Source organism: Palaemon carinicauda, chromosome 44, assembly GCF_036898095.1.
Source record: "Palaemon carinicauda isolate YSFRI2023 chromosome 44, ASM3689809v2, whole genome shotgun sequence".
NCBI lineage: Eukaryota > Metazoa > Arthropoda > Malacostraca > Decapoda > Palaemonidae > Palaemon > Palaemon carinicauda.
In genome coordinates this window covers 23,526,164-23,541,042 of record NC_090768.1, presented here as the reverse complement: position 1 = coordinate 23,541,042, position 14,879 = coordinate 23,526,164, and positions in this window count along the sequence as shown.

Below are 14,879 nucleotides of genomic sequence, written 5' to 3'. Positions count from 1 at the left end.
TTATTTCCTTTCCTTACTGGGCTATTTTCCCTATTGGGGCCCCTGGCTTTTAGCATCCTGCTTTCCCAATTAGGGTTGTGGCTTAGCAAATAATAATAATAATAATATGGGTTCCAACTCTGGACTTTCTAATTTCTTTTAGATGATTATTGCAAAGGAAAGCACAAATCTCAGGACTATGGTCACAGGAAGAAAAGTCATTCCACACAAGTTATCTGGAACTAAAGACAGTGTATCTGGCATTACTCCACTATACAATGACAAATTAAGGTCACTCATTGCTGTTGATAAACAACAACACGACTGAAGTGACATAAAGGTTAAAGGTGTCTGGTTTCAGTTCCAGTTCCATCAGAACAGATGCTCGCCAAAACGTCAGCCAGGCAAGCCCAACCCCCCACTGTGGTGCCCTACCACAGCAGTGGCCTCCCCAGTAAACAGCTTAAACTCAGTCCTGGGCGGGGATTGATCTGCTGCCATGCGAATGCTAGGCAAACACGTTACCACTGTACTAGCCAGTATGTTGACAAGCAGGGAGCTCGGTATCCTACCTCCTCTGCCAGTTGGCAGTAGGGATGCAACACTGGGAACAAGTAAATGGCGTTCATCTCTTGGCCTGATTTAATCCGGGGTAAAAGATGATGATATCAGACAATCTAAGCTCTCCAGGTACAAAAGCTTGTTCAGAATGGTCCTTTGAGCCCTTTAGTGGGGTTTCCTGATCATAAATAAGTTTACCACACATCTGAAAAAAATCTACAGGTGTATTGTTATCTAGTGCTGAAACCACTCAACAGCAATGGACGACTCTTTTCAACACTGCTGGGACACGATGGTTGGCTATGCATTTCCCCTTTTCTGCCTGCTCTGTCAGGTCGTCAAGATCTGTCTGTCACAAAATCTAAGAGTAACGGTAGCCAGGCTAAGGTGGCCACAAGTGGAGCGGTACCCGGACTTTCTAGATCTTCTCATTGAAGTTACGAGAGAACTTCCAGATTGGCTAAACCTTCTATGTCAGCCTCACAGGAAAAAAGTTTCATAAAGCACATCACCTGCCTCTTCATGACTGGATGTTATCCAGCACCTTCGAAAGAAAGGATTTTTGAGACCAACTGCGGAGCTACTTTTATGATACCTTCACAAGTCCTTCACAGTGGTGTTTCGGGCAAGGTTGTCACGTTTCTGATTAGTGTCGTAGAAGGAAGATTACTCCATTCAAGGCCACTATACCTTTTGTTTTAGTATGGAAGAAGAAATGTCTCTGTCACGGGTAAAAGTCTATTGCTCTTTTTAAGCCAGGTCTTTAGACTGCAGGGCTTTGACCTCTAATCCTCGTGGGAATTCTTGGCTTTAATCAAAAGCTTTGGGGAGTCTTGCCCACCTCGGGAACTCAAAACCCCATCCTAGTGTGTGTCAAGGTTCTAAGGTCTCTACAGTTACCCTCTTATAAAACATTTTCGCAGGGCATGAGACAGACTACTAACATTGAAAACAGTGCCTTATAGCCCTAGCATCATTAAAGAGAGTGAGCATACTACAGTATATGGTCTTTCATTTAGTGCTACACTCCAGGGGATGGAAAGATCTGCCCTTTTCATTTGGCCAGAGTTCATAGCCAAGACCAAAAATCCATCAATGACTGATAACCGATTTGACTTTTTACGATTTCAGCAATCGAGGAGATAACTGTTAATCCAGGCAGTCTGTTACTATGTCCTGTAATGGTAGTCGGTCTTTATCTTAAGAGGACCTCACCCTTATGTCCTCTCGTCCCTAACTTGTTTGTAAGTACAGGTCAAAAGAAGAAAGGGATAACCAAGAACACCATTTCTTTGTGGTTGCTAGAGATCATTATGAGAGCATGCATATCTTCATTAAAAGCATTAAGGGGGGCCCCTCCCAAGGCTCGTGACATTTGAGGTATTACTCCAACCTTGGCCTTCTGCAAAAATCATGGTGGCATAGGTGCTTAATGCTGGGGCCTGAAAAGGACAGACCTTCACTGCCCATTACTTAAAAGATTGTACCCACAGATCTCTGGACACATTCTCCTTAGGTCTGGTGGTAGTCACCCAACATATAATTTAAACCTATGCCCCTGCAGAACACATATGTCATGTCAACAGTTATTTACAGCATCAGTGTGGTATGAGAGTAGAATGCAAATGCCTGCCTTCCTCTCTTCGGAGCCTCCCTTCCTTGTGAGTAGTACTTTAGCTGATGACCAGTTATGAAGGTAAGAATACCACTGTAACATGACATATACTGTATGTGATATTTTAAAGAAAATTAAATGGTAAGAACACTCAAAATTGTCGGGTTGTGGCTCTTGACAATTACCGCCTATTTTTGAGGCAGATATCATGACCGTGCCTCATTTGAGCCTGTCATAATGGTCCTTAATTTCTCTTCTGGGTCAAAGGCCAGACAGATGCCGTAACATTGTCCTATTGAGACTTCCTCCCACCTAAGGAAGACCCCCATACAAATGACAAGGGTTTGTATTCACGTAGGAGCAAACTACTAATTTTTAAAGAAATATTTATTTTTCCTAGTTATATAAATCAGAATCCTTTATATATCCTGCCTCATTCACTCTGCTAGTCTTGACTAAGGCTAAAGTGATTATCAAGCCATAGGCTCCTATACGCCTACCCAGCACAAGTGGGAATAGAGGGTAACCATACAATTTAATGCTCACCATAGGGAGTGGTTAAGTTCTATCTCTCCTACCGATCGCCATGGCTTAAGAGCTTTAGACTTTGCTTCTGAATCAGGCTGTGAGCAAATCATAAATGAAGCTAATCACAGGTCTGGTAATTGCTTGGACCTCGTATACACTGACTCCCCTGGCGTTATAACTGGTAAGGTTGGTTCTCCAGTCGGGACATCTGATCATGCCTTGATTTCATTGTTAGTGAAGACTGAGCAGCCTGTCCCTGATATATCATATTCTTGTAAAATTTATATGAAATCCCAAGCAGACTGGAATGGGATTTTACATGATCTTTTGTGCTTGAATTGGTCACAATTATATAATAGTGTAGATCCTGTTGTCCCTTTGAATGAGAATCTAGTCAACATAATTGATGGGCGTATCCCTTCTCGTGTGCTAAGGTACCGAGTGAAGGACAAACCGTGGTTCAATGATGATTGAAGACGTGCTTTTTTGGAGAAGCAGGAGGCCTATCAACTTTGGAAGGGTAACAGATCAGATTTGACCTGGAACAACTATACTCAGCTTCGAGCTTTTGCTCAGAGTTTATGCCTCAACTGAAAAGGAGTACAATTTAACCATAAAAGAAACACTTACTGGTACAACTCGGGAACATAAATGGTGGTCTACCCTTAAATCTGCACTCTTTGGTGTAGATGTAACAGTTCCTCCTTTACTTAAACCAGATGGCTCAGTCACTCACTGTCCAAAGGAAAAGGCAACCCTTTTGGCTGATGTTTTTGACAGTAAACAGAGTAATGAAAAACTTGAACTTCCTCATTCCTGTTTTCCTGAGGCTAAACTAACTAGTTTGGCTTTTCGATCTCGTGAGATTAAAGCTCTGTTGATGGACCTTGATGCTTATGGAGGTGTAGACCCAAATGGTATTTTTCCTTTGTTTTTTATAAAGACAGCAGATTTCTTAGCTCCAAAGTTATCTGTTATTTTGCGCAAGTTAGCAAGAAGAGGAGCTTTTAGCACTAGTTGGAGAATTGGTAATGTTACTCCTCTATGTAAATGTGTTTGTGGTAGCTCAAGTCCCACTGATTACCACCCAATTTCCATAACTCCCATATTATCTAAAGTTTTTGAACGTCTTCTGTCAAAACGTCTTAATAGGTTTGCTGAAGGTAATCATCTACTCCCTAGTTTGCAATTTGGTTTTCGTAAAGGCCTTGGAGCATGTGATGCCCTTCTTACAATCTCCAATGCTGTACAGAAATCCCTTGATTGTGGTCGGGAAGTTCGTATGATTGGCCTTGATTTTAGTGCTGCCTTTGACCGTGTTAATCATGAGGGCCTTTTTTTTCAAACTGAAACAGTTGGGAGTGGGTGGGTCGTTTCTTAGCATTATTATTGATTTTTTAAGTAATAGATCTCAAAGAGTTGTTGTTGATGGGCACCATAGTGATTATAGGAATGTGATATCCGGTGTTCCACAGGGTAGTGTTCTTGGCCCATTACTTTTTATACTATATACACATGACATGTGGTTTGGCCTAGAAAACAAGCTTGTTGCATATGCAGATGATGCTACTCTCTTTGCATCAATTCCATCCCCTGAATGTAGATCTAGGGTTGGTGAATCCCTTAATAGAGATTTAGCTAGAATTAGTGCATGGTGCAAATTATGGGGTATGAAGTTGAATCCTAACAAAACTCAAAGTATGATTGTAAGTAGGTCAAGGACGGTGGTTCCTCAACATCCGGATCTCAGTATTGATAATGTTCCTTTAAATATGTATGACTCTTTCAAAATTTTAGGTGTGATTCTCGACAGTAAATTTACTTTTGAGAAATATATAAGGTCTGTGTCTTCTTCAATTTCACAAAAAATAGGCTTATTGAGAAAGTCTTTCAAGATTTTCGGTGATCAATCTATTCTGAAGAAGTGTTTTAACTCTTTCATTCTACCTTGTTTTGAGTATTGTTCTCCTGTCTGGTCTTCAGCTGCTGATTCTCATCTTAATTTGTTGGACAGAAACTTACGGTCTATTAAATTTCTTATTCCTGATCTAGATCTTAATCTCTGGCACCGTCGTTCAATTAGTTCATTATGCATGTTGCATAAGATTTTTCACAACTCTGACCATCCTTTACATTCAGATCTCCTGGACAATTCTATCCTGTTCGTAATACTAGGCAGGCAGTTAATTCTAATAGCCAGGCCTTCTCCATCACGAGGCTCAATACTACGCAGTACTCTAGAAGTTTTATTCCAGCTGTGACCAAGTTGTGGAATGATCTTCCTAATCGGGTGGTTGAATCAGTAGAACTTCAAAAGTTCAAAGTTGGAGCAAATGCTTTTTTGTTGACCAGGCGGACATAGTCTTTTTATAGTTTATTTATGACATATTTGTTTTTGATGTTGTTGATAGTTTATTATATGACATGTCTGTTTTGACGTTGTTTCTTATTTTAGAATGATTTATTGTTAATTTGTTCTCTTCATTTATTTATTTCCTTATTTCCTTTCCTCACTGGGCTATTTTTCCCTGTTGGAGCCCCTGGGCTTATAGCATCTTGCTTTTCCAACTAGGGTTGTAGCTTGGATAGTAATAATAATAATAATGTGCCAGACCTACAGGATTTCCTTCATTTTGGTTATAGAAAAATGCCAATAGAGTGTAATCTATATAAATAGACTCCAGTTTTATACTGTATAACTAGGAAAATACATAAATTCAAACTATCTTCTTTTACTGTAGGAGGTGGATGATAGCGAAGGCTGGAATACAGCAGTTAAAACTTTAAACTATTTGTAAACAACAGTCAGGGTAGTTAACTGTTGGTAGAGGGTAGGCAACCACCCCCTCTCTAGCTCACTGTAACCTCACTTTGATTTCAACTGTTGGAAAGTGAAGGTGTTTCCTAGGGACTTTATGCATTTTCCATACTATTAATTGACACATGGCTAGTATTTCTGTAAATTCATGTAGGTATCTGTTGAAAATTACTTCCCTTCCATGGCTCAGATTTTATTGGGGTTTGACATCTAATGTACTATAATATCACTACTTGTCTTTAAAATTAGATATTATAACACTGTGTGCATGATTTGACATGGATGAGGTAACAATTTTTTCCATAAGATATATTTCCAGGTGTGATCGTCCCTACTTTTTGACTGAATTAACTTGCAAATTTTAAAGTAATTCCTTGGTTCTCTTTTCAGTTGAGCAACAAGCCACATTGGTAGTTTTGGCTTTATCTGGGAAGGCATAACTAAGTCTTCATCTTTTTCAAAACAGTCTGCAGGTTTGTATACATCTAAATCTTTTTGTGCCTTATTACACAGAGCACCCATAGTATTTACATTCTTATTTTTAATTAATTTCTATGCGGATACAAACTTTCTAGTCATTTATATTGGGTTTACTCTGTCGAATACTACGACCAGAAAGAAAGAAAAAAGGCTGTTTAATTGGAAACTATATAATAGGCTACTAGACAACCCTTCTGCTGGGCAGTGCTAAGAGCTTTTGTGAGGTAAGCTTCACTTCTCTCCTGGTTGGGTCATGAAGAGAATCTCCTCTAACCGCTTAACGATTATGACTTCTCAAGCTGAATTTCCCGATACTTTGATATGTATAAATCCTTTTGTGATTTCATATGTATCCTTTGTATCAGAAGTTCCAGCAGAAGGATGACTATTTACCTTCGAAGGTGTCTCCAGTGACTTTCGAAAGTCTGACTTTGTTCTCACCCAAGAACAAAACACTTAGTTGAGAATTGCGGTTTATTCCCGTATTGAGGCAGCCATGTTAAAATAGTTCCTACCAATCTCCCACTCGCACAAAAGTGTCTGGTTATCCTCGTACGTGTACAGTATAATGAAATGTCATTTCTGTGGTTTACGGCATTATTCTCCTTGTAGGAATTATCCGGGTTCACCCTAGAATTTGTCCTTTTTAGATCCTTTTCTGATGTTGTGCAGACATTATCTAGTGTCCATGATATAGACTTTTAACAGTTTTTGACCGATTCGTCAGAGCACGGTCATGTCATTACCTTTCCAAATATGTTTTGAATGCTAAAATAATTACTGTACTGCATTCAATAATGCGCCAGCACCTGTGTCGACTGTATGTGACATAGTACAGTACCTCGGCATACTCTAGCAGACATGTCTACACGAGAAGATTTCCTCGTGTGTATTGATGTCATAGTGTTGCCCCTGTGCATGCTGACATCACAGAATGCACTGTACATACTGACTACGATGCTTTGTCACATATCAGTTGACACAGTCTGACCACCTGGGTACAGCCTTTGAATTTCATTTTATAGATTAAGTTTTTGTGCACAATTCAATCTCGGTTTCATTGATGTAACAACTTTTGTTGAGTTATGGGGAGATATTAGAGCAAGGAACAAAGGGGGATCATTTCCCTTACATATCAGTTGACACAGTCTGACCACTTGGGTACAGCCTCTGAACTTATATTTTTACTGTAAATTAATTTTGTTCCGTCACTGAAATACAAACCAATACCATTTATAGGGGTATACTTTCGGCGAAAGCTGAAAGGACAACCCAATAAAATTTAGCGAGGTTTAACTACCCATCCCGCTAGTTAGCTGAGGGAGTGGTTAGCTTGCTACCCCTCCCACTCACACACCTGTGATTGAGCTCACTTTACTTTTGGTTCGGATGGAGAGTGGTTGTCGCCGCTCTTCCTCCTCGCCTTTTTTGGGCTGCCATTAATCTTTGACTTTTTAACTTGTACAGTATATATATGAAAACATAATGTTTTTACATATATATATATATATATATATATATATATATATATTTGTAGGTTTCTTTTTAGGTGCTGTGTGTGATAGCTTAGTACGGCAGCTTCTCAAGGACGGAGAACCTTCCCTTCTGACCTTTATTCCTTGGTCATCGGTCTTCCCGTTGGTGGATGGCCTTCCTTGCTCCAGCCTCCGCCGCAGGGAAGGTGTCATCGTTGGGATACTCCTCCATCCGGCTGTTATTGCTGCCTTCCACTCTTTATGTTCTTAGAAGAATCTTTTGGGAGAAGGAAGTATGGCCGGCAGTATCTTCAGCGGGGTAATACCTTTCCCGTTCGCGGGTTAGGTTGTGCTTCCAAATGGTTTTCTGCATTAAGATTATAACTGGTGTAATTTATCTTTCAGCTTTGTCTCTGTTAGGTTCCCCTCCTTCCCGCCGGAGGGTTGTGGTTCTCTTGTAGTTATTTTTTCTCAGCTGAATTAATTAATTGTAATTCTCTTTTGTTACAGTTTTACGCTGCTGCTCTTCTACTCTCGGCGATGTCGACCGGGGAAGTGAGTGTGCTGTCCTTAGTTTGTGTCTGTTCTCTTGGTGGACACCTTTCTAATCTACAGACTAGGTGCTCCTCCCAAGGGAGTTTTTTGTCACATATTTTTTTTTTACTTTTCCTCGGTTAGTGATGCTGTTCTTCATTCAGCTATGATAGCCGACGTAGAAAGGAGTGCCTTTCGTCCTGGGGGAATCTGCTGTCGATGTGCCACCACTTTCCTGTTCCCCTGCGCCTGTGGTAGGTCCTGATCATCACGCTAACCTTGAGGAACTAGCTCCAGCTATGTTTTTTTCTGGTAACACTCGATGCAGACCTTCAACTTGAACAAGGCTTGTTGATGGGAAGCAGAGAGCGCTGCGTGGAGGTTCGCCTCCTGGGGTTGTTTTTTTTTTCCCTTCCAAGGGGAAGTTTTTCTCCCCTGATATTGGGCTCCGTTTCTCCCTTCCGAGAGAAAACTTCCCTTCATCATCTCTTGTTTCTCCTGCAAGAGTCCCCTTTCTAGTGAAGGGGCTCTTATAGAGATTTCTCTTTGGAGACCTGCTGACGGTCAGCTTGCTGATTCCTCGTTTGCTGTTTTACGTCGGGTTGGTGGCAGAAGTCCTCGCCGTGTTCGTTCTCCAGCTCACCTTCAGGGTGCTCCTGCTCCGTCGGCAAAGAGATGGCTCTCACATCCTTGTCTCCGCAGTCTTCCTCTTAGGAGGATCCTGCCCGGCCTGCCTCTTTTGGTTCCTTAACTTCACTTCCGTCGTCAGCTTCTCCTCAACAAACTTCGGTTTGTTCGTTGCCCTCAAGGGATCGTTCTCGATCTCCTCCAGAGTATGTCGCCTCACGAGGGTCACATTTCTCCATCTGAGTTCCAGCTACAGTTCATCAGCAGCGTTTTCCATCTTGTCACGCCTCTGCTCAATGTACACCTACTCGTCAGGATCACTATCGACCGTCAATGTGACCGTCCCGTCAGCTCATGGATCGCCTAGCCATCGCCTACAGCTGACGATTCTTTCAACCTCTCGTAAATCGCCTGCTATCATCCTCATGCAAAAAGGATCTCCAACTGTAGCCACCAAAGGCGGTGGTTGTGGCCGCTAGGAAGGTAGGGTGATTAATGATCGTTCATCGTTGTACCAGGAAGGCTTTGGAGACCTTCCTTCTCTCTGGCACCTGCTCCATTGACTTCTGGTCCATCAGGTAGTGACCCTGTGGGCTAACACCATTCTGAAACGTCCAGCGGTTCGTGAATCGCCGCCTCGAGTGTTGTCGATTCATCGTCCTGCCCTAATTTTACTAACTTAAGAAATAGATATCTGTTTGAGGCTCGAGGTGAGGATGGCAGGTTTATCCTTGCCAAGATTCTTGGACATGATGTGTCTTACTATGCGAGCGGAATTTTTAGATTTATTTCAGAAGCAGGTCTTCTGAAAACTATTTAACCATTGTAATGACTTCTTAATTTTTATGGTTTTAATTGAATTTGCTTTTAATTTTCATATACAGTAAATGGTATCGGCGTCAATGACCTTAGATGTCAGGATGCCAGAAAACTTTCAATCAATCAATCGTGGTATCTCTCGTCGACTTAGTAGCGTCGGCGTCGGACATCGTCCCTTTGTAGGTTGTTGAGATTGTGGTTTCGGAAAGCTTGTCTGCTGCCCTGCCAACTGCACTTGCGGCTGCGCCTTCTTCTCCGAGTGTTTCCCTTTCCAGTAAAAGGTCTCGCATAGAGACTCCTCTTCGTATGCTTGCTGCTGATCAGCCTGCTGATCCACCGCTTGTATATCGTCAGTTGGCGGCAAGTGTCTTTTCACCTCGATCTTCTTCTTTGGGAGAAAGTGTCCATCCTGTCTCCTCTGGTTACCGGCCTTTGCATCCGTCTCCGGGGATCTCTAGGCTCCGAAGCTCCTCCATTGAGGGGTTCTTCCTCTTCGAGCCAAGGGACGTTGAGCAGGCTGCGGAGAGGTTTATGAAGTCAAACTCGGATTCCCTCCTTCTTATGGTCCTTACAGCTCGGCCCTACAGACCTCCAGCTCTTCCAAGACCAGCCATACGAAACCAGCAACTATTAGAACGGCAGAGTTTTTGAAAACGAAGATGTCTCAGAACCCCTTTCCTGTCTAGGACGTGAAAGGCAGCAAGTCCAATCATCGAGGAAAACTTCAGAGAGGTGGCGGTAAAAACCGTAAGTGCTAGGAGAGGTTATCTTCCTGCTTGTCCACCAGTAGGGGGATGCCTACAAAGCTGCTGGACCAGGTGGATGCAGGTCAAGGCCGAACCTTAGACAATCTCCGTGGTTTGTTCTGGGTATTGCGTCCCGTTCTTTTCATCTCTCCCTCTACTGACCCAGAACCATGTGTTTATGAGCTGCTTTGCAATGGGATCAGCAAAAGGGCCGGCCCTATGGGCCGAAGTCCAGACCTGGTTGGAGAAAGGAGGTCCTCGATGGTTTCCCAGGCTTCTTCAGTTGACTCTTTCTTGTGGAAAAGGCATCTGGAGGCTGGAGACCAGTCGGTGATCTCTCAGCTCTGTTCAAGTTTGTCATACAGATTTTGTTCAGTATTAGGACGGCAGACTCGGCCAGTCTAGTGATAAGTCCACAGGACTTCATGTGTACACTGGATTTAAAGGACACATACTTCCAGATCCCAATCCATCTGTCTTCAAGGAATTATCTGAGTTTCTACATCGACAAATCACACCAATTCAAGGTGCTGTGTTTCGGCCTTTCCACAGCACCTCAGGTCTTCACAAGCGTGTTTGCCCTGTGTCATCTTGGGCTCACAGGTTCGGCATTTGTCTCCTTTGTTACCTGGATGACTAGCTAATCCTAGCAGACTCAGTGGCAACTCTTCCTCAGCACAGAGACAAACTTCTGAGACTTTGCCAAGATCTGGGGATCATGGTAATCTCGGGAAGTCTTCCCTACTTTCCACTCAGGATTCGATCTCTCCAGTGGCATCTGAAGTTCAATTGGAATCAGGCTTTTGATTCCCCGGACACTGATTCCCATGGGAACAGAGGAAAAGACACACTTCGAATGGTGGCTGGCAGACGAATATCTGCTGAAGTGTCTCGATCTTCTTGCCGCCCCTCCTGATTTGATGCTGTTTTCGGACGCATCAAAAGAAGGGTGGGGGTCCCATGTGCGGCACCACACAGTGGCAGACCTATGGGCAGAGTCTGAATAGTACCTTCACATTAATCTACTAGAGATGAACCCCGTTTTTCTGGCCCTTCAAGAGTTTCACCAGTTCTTGGCGGTTCACTCACTGGTAGTGATGAGCAACAACACCACTGTAGTAGCTTACATCAAACACCAAGGAGGTACAGTCATACCTCTCCACGATAGACTCTGCTTACAAAATTTTCAAACTATGAAACAATGAGGCGAATATTTTTATGACACTCTTTACGAAAAATGTTTCACTTTAAGAAAAGAGATTTGCCAGCCAGGCGGAGAATAAATTAGTCATCTTTCACAGAGTTGAAGAAAATGGGTTTAGACAACAGAAAATGTAGCTGTAGTCTATAATAGTGGTAACTATAAAAGTACAGTACATATGGAACTGTATATTTAGTATCTGTACAGTATCGTACTGTATGTATTGTATTTTCCATTTATTATTACATTGTTGTTATAACTACTTAATTCACAGGTACTAACATTTAGTTTAGGTATATTGAATGGTTCAAATGTGTTTGGCTGTACAGTATTTTATTGTGGTTATACTGTAGTTTTGTTTTGAGATTTAATGTGGTGTTTTCTGTAGCTTTGTTTTGAGATTTAATGTGGTGTTTTGTAGGGTTTGGAACAAATTAAGCGATTTGTATGTAAAATGTCTCTCAACACGAAAAAGTCACTTTACGAAAGCCACTCCAGAACGAATAAATTTTTTGTTGTGAAGCGTTACTGTACTTTTTCGCAACCCCTATCCATCTAGCAGTAGAGATACTGAGATGAGATGGACAGAAGTCCACTCGGTCTCACTATCAGCTCTCTTCATTCCTGGCAAGAGTAATGCGCTCGCCGAAAATCTGAGCAGAGCATTGCAGAAAGTGGGTCCCAAATGGTCTTTGGATCATCTAGTAGCCAACAAAGTCTGGATTTTTTTGGGGTTCTCCAACTGTGGACCTGTTCACATCAGCCCTGAACTTAAGCTCCCAGTACCCAGATCCCAAGGTTCTCTGGCAAGATGCATTCCAACAGCGGTGGGACAACATCGACTTGTACGCATTCCCACTATTCTGTCCGATAAGAAAATTACTCAACAAGACCAGAACATCGGTCAATCTTGCAATGACACTCATAGCTCCACTATGGCATCACACGGAATAGTTTACCTGCTGCTCCTGATGGAGCTCCTAAGAAAACTTCCTCCGTGACACAACCTACTCAGACAACCACATGTCAACTTTTCCACAAGGCAGTAGCTTCGCTACGCCTTTATGCCTGGAGACTATCCAGCATATTCTCTCTGAGAGGTTTTTTCGTAACAAGTCTCGAAAGGGGATGCCTGTATAGCTGCGAAAGTCGTCAACTTCATTCTACCAGGTGAAGTGGACATTCTACACGGGGGAAGTGGAAGGGGTCTCAATCCATTCAACATCACTATTCCAGCAATAGCAGAATTTCTCATGCACTGAGAGAGGGAATGCATCTTCGGTTTCAACAGTTAAAGGCTATCGCCCAACCTTGAGCTTCATCTTTAAACTGAAAGGAATGGGCATTTCCTCATCTTTAGAACTTCCATCCTCATACGTAGTTGTGAACTTACCTGTCCTCAGTCAGAAGTGAGACCTCCCCCATGGCATGTGGTTCAATTTCTTTGGTCCACAGAATGATTCCCATACGAACCATTATGACAGGCAACAGTTTGCCTTCTAACCTGGAAGACGGTGTTCCTACTCGACTTGGCCTCAGCCAAACGAGTTAGTAAACTTCATGGTCTTTTGTTTGATGTCGTCCATTCAAGACAATGGGTAGAGGTAAGCTTCAGCTTCATCCCTGAGCTTGTTGCCTAGACTCAGAATCCAGGTTTCGGATTCTAGATTCAACTCCTTCGGATAACGAGTCTCCGCTCTGTAATTGTTAACCCAATCATCTGTTACTTTGCCCCGTAAGATGTTTGAGGCGCTACCTCAAGAGATCAGCAGCAGCTCGGCTTAGAGGGCCCTCGCTGATTGTCAGCATGGGCAGAAACGAGAGGAGAATCATGGAAAACACAATGTCCGCATGGATTCGTAGGGTCACTCACCTTGCTCTGAATCCCGATTCTCCTTCAGCAGGTCTTCCCAGAACCCACGATGTCAGGGGCATATCTACGTCTCTGGCCTTCAAGAAAAACTACTGTGACGCAAGTATTGCAAGTGGGCATGTGAATAACACCAAACTATGTTCACCGCCCACTATCTGCAAGGCGTGACACACAAGAACCTCGATACGTTTTCTACTGGCCCTGTTGTGGATGCACAACAGCTGGTTTAGTACCTCAAGCTCCTTATTGGACAAGTACCAGTGGGTTGAGGGCATTGGTTACCCGAGTTTTAGTCTGAGTGAATGAAAGGGAAAGTCCGGTTCGTTCCTTTTCTTCATCCTCTCCTCTCTTGGGGAGATCAGCATCCTGGGTCCTCTGCACAAGCTGATCACAAACCTCTGCAAGTAAACCATTGCTCCCTTGTGTGTCTTAGTATTGTTCCAATACTGTTGCGTCCCCATACCCTGGCGAGGTGATATTGGGAATGTCTCTGTCTCCTCAGTTATTCCCTGCAAGTCTCGGAGTAACCTTTACCTTAACAGACGCATTGCTAGTTTCTCATCACACACAGCTTGCATAGGCTGCAGATCATGCTTAGCAGGTTTAGCGAGGTGTTAGGGTCTCCTTATTGTCGCACTATTCTCTGCACAATAGGGAGTACCCCAGGTAAGGCCAAAAAAGCCCGATTGGCAGACATCCACCCTCCTAATGGGTGAGTCACCCCTATAAATAACGTTGGCTTGCATTCCAGTTACGGAAGAAATGACAAATTCGGAGGTAATTTGAAGTTTTCCTAATGATACAAACCTTAGCTATTTATACATACTAACCCGCCAACCCTGTCCCCCTTTAAGTCCTACCTCCAAACAAAGTGACCTCAATCACAGGTGTGTGAGTGGGAGGGGTAGCAAGCTACCCCCCTAACCCCAACCCGCTAACTAGCAAGATGGGTCGTTAACCCTCACTAAATTTTAAAGGCTCATCCTTTCAGCTTTCGCCAAAAGTATACCCCTATAAATAGCTAAGGTTTGTATTGTAAGGAAAAATACAAATTACCTTCGAATTTGTCATTTTCGTGTACGATTCAATCTCTTCATTGATGTACAGTAATGAATTTTGTTGGAAGTTACTGTCCTTCCAATGGGAGGTATTAGAGAAATGAACAAAGCGGGATCATTTCCCCTGCCTATCTATTTTTTTTTCTTTTCTAAAAAACTTGAGCTGCTTCTTTCTGGAGTCCACAATGGTCTAGGTAACCGAGGATAATGGCCAATACTTTTACATTATACAGTCAGCCCTCCTTATTCTTAAGGGTTAGTTAACAGAGACAGGCGTGAAGACCTAGAATCTGTGAATACTTGCTGCCGTAGGGTAGGATAACTCCAAACCCACCACCAGCGTTGAAAATTTATGATCATTATGTGACTGGAGCAACTGAGGATAGCAATGCCCTGGCTGATCATTTCTTAAATTTATCATGCAAGTGTGAAGCAGCTCCTGGTCACCAGTTTAGAAGCATTGAAGAAAAGAAAATTTTAAATATTGCAACAGGAATTCAAGTTATACAATTCTTTTACTGGAAGAAAATTTAATTCTGCACTTGCTACATGTAATGATACAGCC